The 16,376-nt window shown below is 40.4% G+C and overlaps 1 protein-coding gene across 5 annotated transcripts in view; it reads right to left on the bottom strand.

Annotated features, from left to right (window-relative positions):
- The window catches only part of mapt.L (microtubule associated protein tau L homeolog), a 45,611-nt gene extending 39,747 nt beyond the window's left edge, over positions 1-5,864 (bottom strand). The window contains exon 1 of one of the 5 annotated variants that reach the window (XM_018234164.2): positions 5,762-5,859. The gene's annotated coding sequence lies outside the window, so the exon portion shown is untranslated. 5 annotated transcript variants of the gene reach the window in all.
- Between the last annotated feature and the right edge of the window lie 10,512 nt (positions 5,865-16,376).

Raw genomic sequence — 16,376 nt, forward strand, 5'->3', positions numbered from 1 at the left:
TGGGTATATAGAATTTAATTAAAAGTAGGGAGGGGTGTGTGTATGGGGCTGGGTTTTCATTTGGAGGGGTTGAACTTGATGGACTGTCTTTTTTCAACCCAATTTAACTATGTAATTAACTAACTATGTAACTATGTAAATTACTGGGGTGGCCATCTCCCACAGACTCCATTATAAGTATAACGTTCTGTTTTTTAAAAATGATTTTTCTTTGTAATAATTAAGCAGTACATTGAACCTGCTCCTTACTAAGCTGCATGGCTCCAAATTGGTGGCCAAACAATACTATTGGTTTTATTTATAAATATATATAAATATAATTTTAGCAGACTTAAGGTATAGTGATACAAAGATCACTTTTCCCGAAACCCCAGGTCCCAAGCATTCTGGATATTAGATCCTATACCTGCAGCTCTCTGTATTTTTTTCTGCTCCTTTACAGCACCTGTTCTGGGCTGCTATCACTTACCTGAGCTTAGGGACTTAATATACTGTATATATAGAATAGAAAAGTCCTAAACAAGGCTAATTTGTCATTATTTCATTTTCGCATTACCTTGCGGCTCAGAACCCAGTGCAATTTGCATTAGAATTTAATAATCAGATCTGTAGCATCAGCTTCGATGGCAAATGGACTTTTTTTTCTCTTTGATGATTTGCAACGACCCCAAAGCTTTGCTTGTCACCAGCTGCCCATAGCACACTGAGAATGTGCAGCATCACTGACTCGTCTAGCAAAATGCAAGATGGCGAGCTCCTGTGCATAATTTTGTAGGCCTGGATCATTACTGTTGTAGAGCTGAAATGTATACTGAACCTTTAAGCTGGTGCAGTAAGTTAGGTATATAAAATATAGCATTTCTAGCCATATTCATACTTAGGGTTTAGTGCTCCTTTAACACATACCTTTGTTCTTAATTAATAAATCAACCTATTCTGCTTACAAAGCAGTCAATTGTTCTCCAAAACCATACATATAGAACTGCCCTTTATAGCCAAGGGTATCTGCTCTCACCATCAGATTCAACTGCAGTGCTATAAACACGACCAATGACAGGCACGTCAACTTATGCTCCATTTTCGTGCAAAGGTCCAGGACGAAATGTCCTTTCAAAATGTTGGCATCAATGTATAAATATAGCGGCACACATTACAAACTGCCGGGCGGGTTACACGAAATTCAAGAAGAATGATTAAACATTGCAAAGGACATGACAAACTTCGAAAATTATAGTTATTTTTTTCCATTTTCGACAGCAAGACAAATGTGTTAAATTTGTAAGAGCTAGGAAGCTAATCGGTGTTACAATATTCATCCTAAAATTATTATACTGTTTATATATATTATTATACTGTTTACGTAAACAATGGGATTGTGAAATATTCATTCTGTCCAGGGTTCATTTTTAGAATCGAAAGCCTCGACCGAGATCCTTTGGCCTCGTCGTAAGACAAAGACCACAAATACACTCGTTGGCAACAACAGGAGCAAGTGAAAGGAGACACAGTCTCGCCCCTTGTGTATTGCAGCGGGGGAGGGACACAACAAAACCACTAAATGGTCTGAGAGAATAAACTACCAACAGATGTGACGGAGGGGGCTCTGTACACCACGACTTTGGGAACCAAACAAAAGCCGAGATTGATACGCGGAGACGTTGGAAAAGGGGCTGGTGTGTGATGCAGAACATCTGCAAAGTGGGGAGCGACTGCGCTGCAAGGGGTGTGTCTCGGGCTTCATGGAACACACATAATACACAAACACACACACAATAAAAATCACGAGGACTTCAGCCGTAAATGCGGAATTCCAATACACAAACATTAGGCAAGACTCAGCTTGCTTACGCCAGGGGGGGAGGTTCACTGACACAGAAAGGGGTTAAAAAACGGCGTATATTTTTATAAACAAGACTAAAACAACCGCAGTGAGGACAGAAGCCACAATTGGCTTTGTTAAGCACAGGAATGGGCTACCTACTGCAGTCAGGGACGTGCCAACAGCCAGGAGGAGCCGCTAACCTAAATGCCAAAGATCAGGAAAGCAGATGGTGGGATTTGCAAAGAACAACAGCCCTTCCAGTCGCCAGACTATGCGATTATGCCACCATGCTGTGTGCAGCCTCCATTCTTAACTCTGCCCCTCACCCGCTATGTACCACCTTCAAGGGCATCACTGGGGTGCGGCACAGAATAACGTTTGCCCCCAAAGCAAATGCAGTTCCTTTTTCATACATCATAAAGAAATGGATCGTGCCTGCAGGTGATGGCAGCATGGAAGCTGAGCGCCCCCTCCCTCCCAGATCCGCCCAACCCAAATACATAATGGAAGGATTGCACATTTAAGGCACACATAGAAATATACACATATATATTAATATATACACTCAGGGATTGCAGCGCCTAACCCTTAATGCCCATTAGGGACCAATACACGACAGAGCTGCGAATAAAGTCGGAGACAGGTTGCATTACATTGGCAGAAAACTGCAGTGAGATTTTATGGGCAACGTCGGCCGGCAGAGAAAGTGTTAAAGCTGGAGAATAGCCCACTCTTTTTTTTTTAACCGAATCTGCCACAGGAAAGAATAAAAAAATTGCTCTAGAGATCTCAGCCTTTGTTCTCTCTCGGTGGCCGCCCCTTTTTTTCACCTGCCAGACTACTAACGAAGAACTCGTTAGGATCAAATTAAACACAAGTACTCAGGCATCCATATATATATATATATATATATATATATATATATATATATATATATATATATATATATATATATATATAGTGTATAGTATTTATCAGTACGCAGGCCACTCATATTAAAGTGCCTTATTTATAGACTATGATTGTATGTGTGTGTATGTATATGTATATATATATATATATATATATATATATATATATATATATATATATATATATATATATATATATATAGTGTATAGTATTTATCAGTACGCAGGCCACTCATATTAAAGTGCCTTATTTATAGACTATGATTGTATGTGTGTGTATGTATATATATATATATATATATATATATATATATATATATATATATATATATGCATAGGACAGAGTGTGTGTGTATATATATATATATATATATATATATATATATATATATATATATATATAGGCATAGGACCCGTTATCCGAAAACCCTTTATCTAGAAAACTCTGAATTACAGAAAGGCTGTTTCCCATAGATTCCATTTTATACAAATAATCTAAATCTTTAAAAATGATTTCCTTTTTCTCTCTAATAATAAAACAGTAGCTCGTACTTGATCCCAATTAAGGTATAATTAATCCTTATCGGAAGCAAAGCCAGTCTATTTTACATGATTTTTCTAGTAGGCTTAAGGTATGAAGATCCAAATTACAGAAAGATAACAGGATAGCAGGTCCCATACCTGTGTGTGTGTGTGTGTATGTGTGTGTGTGTATATATATATATATATATATATATATATATATATATATATATATATATATAATTATCAGTGTGGTGTGGCTGCTGCAAGCTGAACAGTTATAATTTTCTATTTCAACGCCTGTAGACGGAACCTGCAATTAGGACACACCTACACTCTATGAACAGAGATCCAGCAGTGATGGGGAGGTATAAATATGGCAGATAGCAGCAGATAAATAAATATAAAATGGGATATCAGTTATACAGACCAATGAAAGCATGGATATATAGATGATAAATCCAGAAGGTTTAATAGATTTATATAGCGTAGACACAAAGAGAGGAGGTAGACAGACAGAAGAGACAGACATAATGGAAAATGAATGGACATACAGAGCAGGTGGAGACCTGGGTAACGGCTATAGCTGGATATAGAAATAGACAGACATAGACAGACAAATAATCAAACGTAATGATGAGAGATATGTAGGTGATGCTCACAGAGGTGTAAATGGGTATAAATATCACATAGTAATGTTGCAATGTAGATATATGGGATCCATTATCCAGAAACCCTTTATCCAGAGAGACCCAAATTATGGAATGGCTGTCTCCCATAGACTTAATCTTATCCAAATAACTAATAACAAATAATAAGTAGCTTGTACTTGATTCCAAGTCCAACTAAGATATAAGTAATCCTTATTGGAAGCAAAACCAGCCTATTGGGTTTATTTCATGTTTACATGATTTTCTAGTAGACTTAAGGTATGAAGATCCCAATTATGGAAAGATCAGTTATCCGGAAAACCCCAGGTCCCGAACAATCTGCATAACAGGTCCCATCCCTATATCTATATCTATATATATATATATATATATAATCCAATGAATGGACCCGCACTCGTTCATATTCAGTGAAATAAATGTGTCTTTATTCACAGGGTCATTTCCAACGTTTCGGTCCTCTCTGGGACCTTTTTCATCCTTGAAAAAGGTCCCAGAGAGGACCGAAACGTTGGAAATGACCCTGTGAATAAAGACACATTTATTTCACTGAATATGAACGAGTGCGGGTCCATTCATTGGATTGTATTATCAAACATTGACCAACGCACCACCATCGATTGAATTATATCCGGGAGGAGTGCGTTCACTGTACCGACATAATATATATATATATATATATGTGTGTGACCTAGAATGAGGAAGGAATGGATATATCAATGAATGAATGAATATATATATATATATAAGGAGGGTAAGGAATAGACTAGGCATTGATCTATAGATGATATAAAACAGACCTACACAGTTGGATAACAGAAATATGTACATGACACAGACAGACACAAAATAGTAGGGATGCACCGAATCCAGGATTCAGTCCGGCCTTTTTCAGCAGGATTCGGATTCGGCTGAATCCTTGTGCCCGGCCGAACCGAATCCGAATCTGCAGACGCCAATTAGGGTCCGGGAGGGAAATTGCGTGAGTTTTTATCACAAAACAAGTAAGTTAAAAAATTATTTCTCCTTCCGATATGTAAATTCGGGCAGGGATTCGGCCGAATCCAAAATAGTAGGATAGGATTCGGTTCATCCCTACAAAATAGGCAGAAAAATAGTAGAACTGACAGTTGAGGACCAGTGGCAAATCTGTAGCAGCAGCAGCAGCAATGAAAGACATTAACAGGGATCTCCACCCAAACTCTCTCTCTATAGATTTATATATATATATATAGTAAAACCTCAATTTTACATCTCCTCATTTTACATTGTTGTTTTGTGGTTCCCCCTATATATTATGTAGAATACAGTTCCCTGATTCTTACATTTTCCTGGATTTTACACCATTTTTTTTTTCTGGTCCCCTGCAAAACATAACATGGGGGTTCTGCTGTGTATATAATGAGTGGTCATTATTAGTACTTGTCACTGGCTGGCTGGTTGAGATCCCTTTCGCCGTTGTGTGCGGTTCCGACTCTCGGAACAATGTAGCTCTCAGGAGTCGGCTCTCCCCCTGCAGGACTGGGAATCAGCCGGGGATTGTGCTAGATGCTCTCAGGAGTCAAAAAAGAAAGGGAATGGGGCAGCAGTGCTGTTTAAAGGTGCATTGAATGGAATTGGGTGGAGTTGCCCTTTAAGAGAGATGCCTGGAGACTGAGGGATGAGAGGAAGCAGCAGTCTCATCTATTTGTCCCTGCGTGCCTACACTCAGCTCAGTGTTTCCCTGTGGCACCTCAGATGCTGCTGCTGCTGCTGAGAGACTGGCACCACATGCCCCTGCCCATCCCCCCAGTGCCACACACACACACCCCCCTATGCATTGTATTATTTGCCGGTACCTGGCCGTGCAGTCCTAACGGTGCTGCCCGGTGTTCGCTGTCTCCTTGCTCCGCAGAACGAAAAGGGAGGAGGAGATGGAGGGAGGCGGGAACGCGCAGAAGGAACGCGCGCAGGAGCTGTCAGGAGAAGCGAGTCACGTGACGGTGAAGGGGAGGGAGGGATGGGCGACTGGCACAGAGTGACCAGCGAGGGGAGGCGGGTTCGGCGCCACAGGAGGGGCGTAATATAGAGAGAGCGTGACCTGCTAGTTATGAGAAACTAAAGCAGAGCGCGTGACTTTCTGAGGTAAAATAGTAACAAATGACCCAGTTTGAAACATTAGAGAGAGAGTTGAAGCCAAGGCACGCCCCCCTCCCGTGTTAGCGCGGGCACTCGGTGGGAGTGGCTAGAACGGTGAGCTCGCCGCTGTGGTACCGCTTTTTGCGGCTGGTTGTCATGGATACAGGATCAGCAGCATCAATGATCCAGGGGCCTTCCTCCTCCTCCCATCCCCCCTTCCATAGCTCCTTTGTGTGAGGAGAAGCTGCTGCTCGCCCCTCTAAACACTCCAAACTGGATGTTCACCTTTACATTGACTTTTAGTCTGACGTAGAGAGTGATATTCTGAGACAAATGCTTTTGTATTAGTTATGGTATTTAGCTTTTTATTCAGCAGCTGTCCGGTTTGCCATTTCAGCCCTCTGGTTGCTAAGGGTCCAAAATGACCCTAGCAACCGTGCGTTGATTTGAATGAGAGACTGGAATATGGATAGGAGAGGGACTGAATAGGAAATGAGGAATAAAATGTAGCAATTACATTAAGGGGCCCATTCATTAAGTTCGAGTGAAGGAATAGAAGAGAAAAAACTCTGAATTTCGAAGTGTTTTTTTGGCTACTTCGACCATCGAATGGGCTACTTCGACTTCGAATCGAAGGATTCGACTAAAAATCGTTCGACTATTCGATAGTCGAAGTACTGTCTCTTTAAGAAAAAACTTCGACCCCCTAGTTCACCACCTAAAAGCTACCGAGCTCAATGTTAGCCTGTGGGGAAGGTCCCCATAGACTTGCCTAACTTTTTTTGGTCGAAGGATAATCCTTAAATCGTTGGATTAAAATCCTTCGAATCGTTCGAACGATTATTCCTTCGATCGTTCAATCGAAGTATTTGCGCAAAATCCTTCGACTTCGAATATCGAATTCCATTCCCCAGTCAAATATTGAGGGTTAATTAACCCTCGATATTCGACCCTTGATGAATTTGCCCCTAAATGTGTAGCCTTAAAGTGACCATACACCAAATTAGCAATTTAGCTGCGCGTGTATAGGGGCTTCTGACGGGTCTTCCCGATCAATATCTGCCCATGATATCATTCGGGAAGGTTTCATTTTTCAGTCGATCGACCAGTCGGAGCCCATTGCTCCTTGTTGTAATCCGATCATTCGGCCCTAGGGCTGAATGTTCGGATTCCCCCGATATAGTCCTGCCGTTGGTGGGCATATTGGTGAAAGATCCGCTCGTTTGGCGATGTCGCCAGACGAGTGGATCTCTTCATGTATGGCCAGCTTTACAGAGCATTTGTCTTTAGAGGGGGTCAGTGACCCTGGAAAGAGTCTGAAGAAGAAGGCAAATAATGCAAAAACCAAAAAAAAATAAAATAATGAAGACACATTGAAAAGTTGCTTAGAATTAGCCATTCTATAACATACTAAAACTTAACTTAATGGTGAACCACCCCTTTAAAGGAGAATTCAACCTGTAATAAAAAAAAACCCTGCCTACTACCCTGGGTAGACCCCCCTCCTCCCCCCACCCTACCTGAACCCCGGGCAAAAGCCCCTAATTTTTTACTCACCCCTCCATACAGATTCTGGCCTTGGAGTTCACGGCAGCCATCTTCTTTTTGTCCAGTAATCTTCGGCCGAATCCCCAAGATTCTGCTAAATACCGATCTGAATCCTAATTTGCAAATGCAAAGTAGTGGTGGGAAAGGAAAAAGTGGAAACAATTTTTTTTCTTCCTTGTATTGTGACAAAAAGTATAGGGATTTCCCTTTCTGCCCCCAATTTACATATGCAAATTAGGATTCAGATTCAGTTTGGCCAGGCACAGGGATTTCGCCGAATTCGAATCCTGCTGAAAAAGGCCAAACACCAACCGAATCAGGGGCGTAACTATAGAGGAAGCAGACCCTGTGGCTGCAGGGGGGCCCAGGAGGTATAGGGGCCCCATGAGGCCCTAATTCATATACAATTTCAATAAATATTGGAGAAACAAGTCAACCTCTAAACATTTTGGGGGCCTGAAAAATAATTTGCTGTGGGGCCCAGTAATATCTAGTTACGCCACTGAACCGAATCCTGGATTTGGTGCATCCCTAGTGATAATGAAATGGCAAATTGGCAGCAGGAGTAGTGTCTTTGGCAAATTTAAAGCTTTTTCCAATGAGACTTTTTCTCGTTTTTCATCCGACTGAAAACAATAAAGTCCACATTTTACGTTTTTTTCACGATTATTTGAAAATAATTAGACTTACACTTCAATCTTAGAAAAATGGTCACACTTTGAAAATAGAAAGTAATTGGAAAAAGTCTTTATCTTTGGTAAACTGTCTGAAACCAACAGAAAAAAAAAGTGCTGGAAGGGGAACAACCCCCTTAAAATAAAATAGTGTATTGCCCCATCTGCAGCTATCCTAAAGCACAGCTAAGCACTGCAGCTTTTAAAATTGCACCATTGCACTCTGTACACTGAAGTGTAATCAATCTCTATCTCACAAGAAAAAAAAATTCGGGTTTATTTCTACTGTTGAGAAATCTGTAGATACATTTTATCAGGAAACTGAACCTGACTTTTTTTTTATAAAGGGCTCTTATACACAGGCACTTGCACCTTCACTCTTGTGCAATGTAAGTGTTTTATGCTTTCCATCACACAGGAACATAGGGGTTAACCCAACCTGCATCTCCTCTATGGGGGCTGTTCCCATGGGAAAGCATGTAAATGCTGAATGCAGATAAAATTGTGTAGGTCCAAATTCAGCACTTATATCAACTCCCGTAAGTACAGTCCCCATAGAGAAGACTTTGATCAGTTAACTCCTGCCTTCCCATGCTGTAAACGAATATCCACTGCACAGGAACACAGGGTAAATCCTTTGTATAAATGCCATTAAGCTGGAAGAGTAATGGAACTGATAAAAACTATCATGGCAGACATATGGCCCTTTAATCTTTATTATATTTAATCAAGGGTGTAAACCTTTCACCATATGGTAGAACCCCCTATTTTACGTTTTTTCAGGGGACCAGAAAAAATGGTGCAAATCCCAGAAAATGTAAAATCAGAGCAATGTATTATGCATAATATAAAAGTGAGACCACAAAAAACAATGTAAAATGCCGGAAACGTAACAGTGAGATTTTACTGTATATTTTTGATTTCTTTTACAGCATTCTAATCTGAGGCACCGATCACCCATCATGAACACCACACACAACACTTCCACTGAATCCTCCCTTCCAGAAGGCTGGTACAGTAGCATATTTATTTGTGCTGAATTATTTCCCACTGTAAGTTACAGTTACAAGTCAGTTTTTGAACTATTACAGCTGTAAAATTTGTTTATCCTGTATTTATCAAGGTAAGTTGCATATAGCCCTAGCTAGAGGTATGAATGGGGAGGAGAGGTTTTCTCCTGGTGTTAGTCTGCCAGTATTGGCCTCAAAATAAAAATGATGGTTGATCCCAATGTTATTAATAGGGAAAAACAATAAATATATAGGAAGGCCGGTATTTTTATCCAGAAAAGTTGGCAAACCTAATTAAAGGTAGAGTAACCTTATCAGACCTCACTGAACTTGTACTTATACATGTATTGAATTTCTCACTGGATATGAGATTCGGTTTATCCTTTTTACAAAACCTATAGCAGGGTGACTGTTACCCCAATATTTCTATATATATCTGTAACCTTGTTATGAGCTAAGGGGGCCCAGCCTGAAAGCCAGGTACGGCGAGATTTGGGGTGAGTGCTTATTTGTGGCCTGGGTACCCCTGGAACTATAGCAGGGTGACACCCCAATGTTTCTATATATCTGTAACCTTGTTATGAGCTAAGGGGGCCCAGCCTGAAGGACAGTTATGGGGAGATTTGGGGTGAATGCTTATTTGTGCCCTGGGTATCACTGGAACTATAGCAGGGTGACACCCCAATGTTTATATATATCTGTAACCTTGTTATGAGCTAAGGGGGCCCAGTCTGAAGGTCAGTTAGGGGGAGATTTGGGGGTGAGTGTTTATTTGTGCCCTGGGTACCCCTGGAACTATAGCAGGGTGACTGTTACCCCAATGTTTCTATATATGTGTAACCTTGTTATGAGCTAAGGGGGCCCAGCCTGAAGGACAGTTAGGGGGAGATTTGGGGTGAGAGCTTATTTGTGCCCTGGATCTCCCTGGAACTATAGCAGGGTGACTGTTACCCCAATGTTTCTATGTATCTGTAACTAGTTACAGGCTAAGGGGGCCCAGCCAAATGGCCAACTTCAGAACTAGAGAATGATGGGTATTAAAATGTTTTTATGTTTCTATAGCCTTGCTAAGAGTTTAGTCCCACCCCCATTCATACCGCTGCAACAAGTATGAAAACGTTTGGCCAGGCAAAAATAACAACTTATTTTGCAGTACTGTAAGAGGAGATGGGTAAATGCATCCACACATACAGATAAAAAGACACACTAGAAATAAAGAGGGTGCTGCTCACGAAAGCTTGCACTCAAGTAGGAAAGATTCATTAGTGCTCTCCTCTTCATTAGTGCTCCATATTTTTCAGCCTCTGTATCCAACTGCCTTACTGGGCTCTTTTGCTCCAAAATATTATCATAGTGTTTGCCAACCATATTAAGGTATCCTCAAAATAAACTACAGGCATGACTCCCACCTACCCATCTGTGTTCCTTTTCTCAGGGGCCTGTGCTGTAATGCTTTGTATTTATGCCCGTTGCTATTTCGGTCAGGTTAGCAACAGTCCAGCAATGTTAAATGCTTTTTTTCCACATGTACATATATTTTAGACATTTGTTCAGATAAATACCATGCAGCAACTACGTCAACTGATATTTCATTCTGGAAAACATTTTTTTTGATCTCATTCTGTTCTTCTTCCATGTGCTGTACTACTTTGACCTACAGCCTTTGTTTACATAGAAAAATTTGTCTAATGTTTAACCCCGGCAATAGTTACACTTTACAAATGTGTATTACACCACAGAGTCTTTCCTAGCTGTTCATTTTGTCATATTTTTCAGGTACAGAATTTTTATGCCCCTTGAAAAATAGTTTCCACTTTTATGCTGGCCAGGTGTTAAGTTTAAAACATTTAAAAAGGTAGTGCAGGGTGCAAAGTGCAGAAAAACAGGCATAAACCAACCAAAGGTGTCCCCTATCCTGTTCAGACCCGTTCCCAAACTGGACCCAATGACCTGCAGCCTGTTATTATATATATATATAATACACAAAAGCCATGAATATCGTGTAAATTATATCCTTATAAACGGTCAGTACTGATGTCATTTCTGTCACATGACTCACTGAATCTTGTGTATTATAATAAATAAAGTACCCTCAGTTATAAAACATGAGGATATTATAAGTTACCTCGGAGTTCCTTGACCTGTATAAAAACACTCAGACTTCGGCCTCGTGTTTTTATACGGTCATGAAACTCCTCGGTAACTTATAACATCCCTATATTTTACAAGAGGGGGTACTTTATTCACTATATAATACACAAAAGCAGGGGCGGAACTACCGTGTGAGCAGGGGTTGCGAGCGGGCCAGGGCCCGCACCCCCTCAGGGCCCCCCAGCAGTCCGCCTGCTGCATGTTCGGCGGCCAGTTCCGGGTTTACGAAGGGGGGCGGGGGCCCGGCTGCGCGTCCTGCGCCAGGGCCCGCCCCCCTCTAGTTCCGTTTTTGCACAAAAGCCGTGAATATCTTGTAAATTATATCCTTATAAATGGTGAGTAGTGATGTCATCAGTTATAAACGGTGAGTAGTGATGTAATTTCTGTCACATGACTCACTAAAATTTGTGTATTATAATTAATAAAGTACCCCCAGTTGTAAAATATGAGGATAGTATAAGTTACCTCGGAGTTCCATGACCTGTATAAAAACACTCGGCCTTCGGCCTCGTACTTTTATATGGTCATGAAACTCCTCGGTAACATATAATATCCTTATATTTTACAAGAGGGGGTACTTTATTCACTATATATTTGCAAGTACTTTAAAGAGGTTGTTCACCTTTGAGTTAACTTTTAGTATGATGCAGAGAGTGATATTCAGAGACAATTTGCAATTGGAATTCATTTTTTATTATTTGAGATATTTAGCTTTTTATCAAGCAGCTCTCCAGTTTGCAATATCAGCAATCTTGTTGCTAGGGTCTAAATTACCCCAGCAACCATGCATGATTTAAATAAAAGATTGTGGTATGAATGAGAGAGGGCCTGAATAGAAAGACGAGTAATAAAAAGTAGTAATAGCAATACATTTGTACCCTTTCAGAGCATTTGTTTTTAGATGGGGTCAGTAACCCCAATTTGAAAGCTGTAAAAAGGTCAGAAGAAGAAGGCAAATAATTCAAAGACTATAAAAAAGAAAAAATGAAGACCAATTGAAAAAGTGCTTAGAATTAGCCATTCTATAGTATACTAAAGTTTTTTTTGCACCAAACTTTGCTGCACTACACACAAGAACACAATGAACACAATTGTAATTTTATCTTTCTACAAATTAACAATATGAGCAGGCAATGACTGTGTAAAATAAAGAGACAAACAAATGTTTCACCTTTCCCACTGAAGTCATTTCTTTCTTCAGAACATAAGCATTTTCTTCTCACTGCCTAGGTATTAGCTTACAGCATAATTAATTGACATGAAGAGTTTCTAGATCCAGAGCAATTTATTATTTGATATAAGTGGTTTATAGATCTATAACCACTTCTGTTTTCCGGGGATATAAGAGTATAATATGGGAAATGCCTTTGCTACACAGGTGTTTAAACCCTGTACTGTGCTACAGTCTTATGGCACCCTTAGGAGACATAGTTTATGGCTGGCACAGCACAGGGGTAGCAGTATGATGACTGTCACAAATAATTAGATCTTGCATATATGAACAAATCAAGGGCTGACAAGCAACCGTATGATTGAAGTAAAGACTGGTGGTGTCTGGCAAGCAATGCAAGCAGGTGGAGTTCTTGATCAATTTTTTAAATTTTTGGAAACAAGCCTCTAATTATGCCCCTCGTTGAACCTCTACCTGCACTAGACGGAGGAAGATGCTGTAGTAATTTTACCTTCTGCCCACTGAGATCCTATCAATACTGTTTATGGCTTCTAAAAATAAAAGCGAGAAGCACAAAACACTAAGGGGGTTATGTAATTAAAGGCACTAAGTTTGCCATGGGGCAGTAACCTATAGCAACCAATCAGCAGGTAGCATTCCCTGGTCACATGTTTAAAAGCAAACACCTTCTTGGTTGCTATGGGTTACTGCTCCTGGGCAAACTTAGTGCCTTTAATTACATATGGGCACTCACTATGAACTCACTACTCCAATGGTTTTTCATTTAAGAAAGCCCCCCAAAAAAATTCAAACATCATGAAGGCTATTAACATCTTCAAATGGTTCAAGGGACCTGTGCCATTGACTCCTACATGACCACACCAGGTTTTAAATGGTGTATTAATGAATTCAAGCAATTTCCACAGTTGGGGTATAATAAATCTCGGAAAATTTGAGTTTAAAAAAATAAATAAATAAATAACCTGGAAAACACAACTCGATCCTTAATAAATCTGCCTCTAAAAGTATTAATTTGCACAAGTAATTTAAAGCAAAAATCATGTTTCCTCTCCCTCTGTTGTTGTTCAGCGGAGCAATATACAATGCATAGGCATGCACCAAATCCACTATTTTGGACTATTTTGGGAATTAGGGAAAGCTGGTAAACACATATTATATGCTATAAGAGATTTATTGATCTCCAGCTGCTGTTTTTTGGACATACAAGCAGTATTACATGGATCCTGAGCTGCTTCTGTGTTTGGAGGCCAGCGCAGAATTATGCAGAATAAGGGGCTTATAGATCCTGAGCTGTCTCTCTGGCTGTAGGATACAGAAGTATTATTATTATAGGGTATTCAGAATGAATGCAGCAGATCCAGTAAAGCTTCTGTGTTTTGAATGCCCCAGAATGTCTGCACTCCCTGCCTTGCCTCTAACTATTTGATGTTTAATGATCTTTAATTGCCAAACCTCCCTGAGGCATCAAGAGAGGTAATTGTCTGAAACCGAGTCTTGTTATTAGAGAACTGGTTACACAATCTCCCATTGGAGCTTGAGAATAGGAGACAGACAATAATTACTTATCACAGTACTTATAATTTCATGGGAGATGGCCTCACTGATGCCAGCAAATCAGGTGATGTGAACTTCTGCTGATAGAAGAACTCTTCATGCCAATGTTAGATGTGGCACTTATACTGTAGGCATATTAATGTTAACAATATTATATCTGGCACCAAAATGGGCATTCTCATCAAGAAAAGAAAACTTAAAGTCTGCATTTATGCCTAAAAGCAATGATTAATATTTTGTTGAATAGTTTGGCAGACTGGGGGAATAAATGTTGCCTTAGTGAGCATTTTAGGGAACCTTGATGTAGGGGTGTAGCTAGCCCTAAAACTCAAGGCATAAGTGACACAACTACTGTGGGAGCAATGGATGCAAATACCTCCCCCCCCCAGTAGAGAATGCTACAAGAATATATGCAATATAAAGGACGACATATGTCCCGACAGGTGGACAGACTGGAGGGTTGTATCTGGGTGCAGTTTTTGCACCCAGGCCTGTGGTCCCCTACAAACTGCATACAAACTTCTTGCAGATATCCGGTTCCTTTAAATGGAAAATACACAACTTGTAACCTCACAATTCCCATCTATGCCCCATTACTAGTATGTTCTTCCCCTTTTGTCTGTTCTATTTAAATAATATAATCATGCCATTCTTCTGCCAAACCAGGCTTGTGAACATGGTGCCCTATGCTATGATGAATACGTCTTTTCTATTCCGTATGAATAGGCTCGCTGCTTAAACTCATGCGGCACAGCCAGGCCTGATCTCACATTTTCCTCTCAATAGATTGCAAGTGTTTGCTTGATATTCTGAGGCATTCTCATCATCCACCCAACCTTCAATGCCACTCACCCCGATACACAATGGAAATTTCCAACATGTCCCCTCGTTTAACCTTGGCCTCTTTAAATGCTTTTGTTTCTACTTGCATGTTGTCAAGTAGAAATGTTGACCAGCCCTTGCCTTAAATCTATATTTAAGCACAAGCGCAAAAAGGGACTCAAAACCTCATCTCTTAGTGCTCATTCCAAGGGCACTTCTGTCCTGGTTTAGATAATAGATAAAAAATGTGGCATAAGGTGCAGAGTACGCAAAACAATTTCTGCCATGCAAATACATCTATCCAAAACCTTATGCTTTATTGTCAATGTTTTTATCCACAGGGGCAGTGATGTATGGGCCAGCCCGAAGCCCGTGGGTCAGAAGGGTTCAGGCCGGCTTCTGCACGTTGTCTTCAGAACTTTAGCCTCAATTCACTCTGCCTGTGGCCTACTTCTGCCTCTGCGCTCCTTAATTTATATACTCGAGCAGGCCCCAGCCCCTTTCGTGATGTCACAGTGACAGGCGCAGGTATATAAAGAGAGGGCCGCACAGGGTTAGGGTAGGGTGCAGGTGGAGGAGCAACGGGTTTGAGTCAGGTGCAGGTCTCTTCTTTAGGTCTAAGCCTATTTAATACCTATGGTTTGGTTCTACAGAAGACTACAATGTTTTCAGTGCTTGGATGCTATAGTGAGGTGCCTTTCTCAGGACAGGGCTTTTATTATAAACATTTCACTACCATGATGGGGGTTGCTGAATTCAGAAACCTTTATTATCAACATTTCTATACCACAGAGGGGGTTCCTGAGGTTGGAGAGCTTTATTATCAACATTTCAATACCATAGGTCACAGCCCTTTATTGTCAACATTTCAAAACCCCTCTTTTGTTGTTCTCTACTATTTTCCCCATTTAACATTTGTGAGCTGAAAGATACAACAATTAGGGATGCACTGAATCCACAATTCAATTCGGGATTCTGCCTTTTTTTTCCGGCCGAATTCAGATTCAGCTGATTCCAAGTGCTTGGTGGAACTGGATCTGAAGCTTTAAAGGAGTTATTCGCCTTTGATTTAACTGTTAGTATGATGTAGAGAGGGATATTTTGAGACAATTTGCAATTGGTTTTCATTTTTTTATTATTTGTGGTTTTTGGAGTTATTTAGCTTTTTATTCAGCAGCTCTCCAGTTTCAATGGTACGAAAGGAATATGAGGGGTTGTTGTGGTTAATATTGTTGCCCTGTAATGCTGCGCACTTGAGTTGAAAGGTGTAAATAGGGTTTGCTCTGATTTGATTAATATGACCCCAAATTTATCCTATACAAGTAAACAACTGAAAATTCTCTCCGGCAACTTTGTTTTAGTGTTTGATAAATATTTCCCCATT

The sequence above is a fragment of the Xenopus laevis genome, chromosome 9_10L (assembly GCF_017654675.1).
Source record: "Xenopus laevis strain J_2021 chromosome 9_10L, Xenopus_laevis_v10.1, whole genome shotgun sequence".
In the NCBI taxonomy this organism is placed as follows: Eukaryota; Metazoa; Chordata; class Amphibia; order Anura; family Pipidae; genus Xenopus; species Xenopus laevis.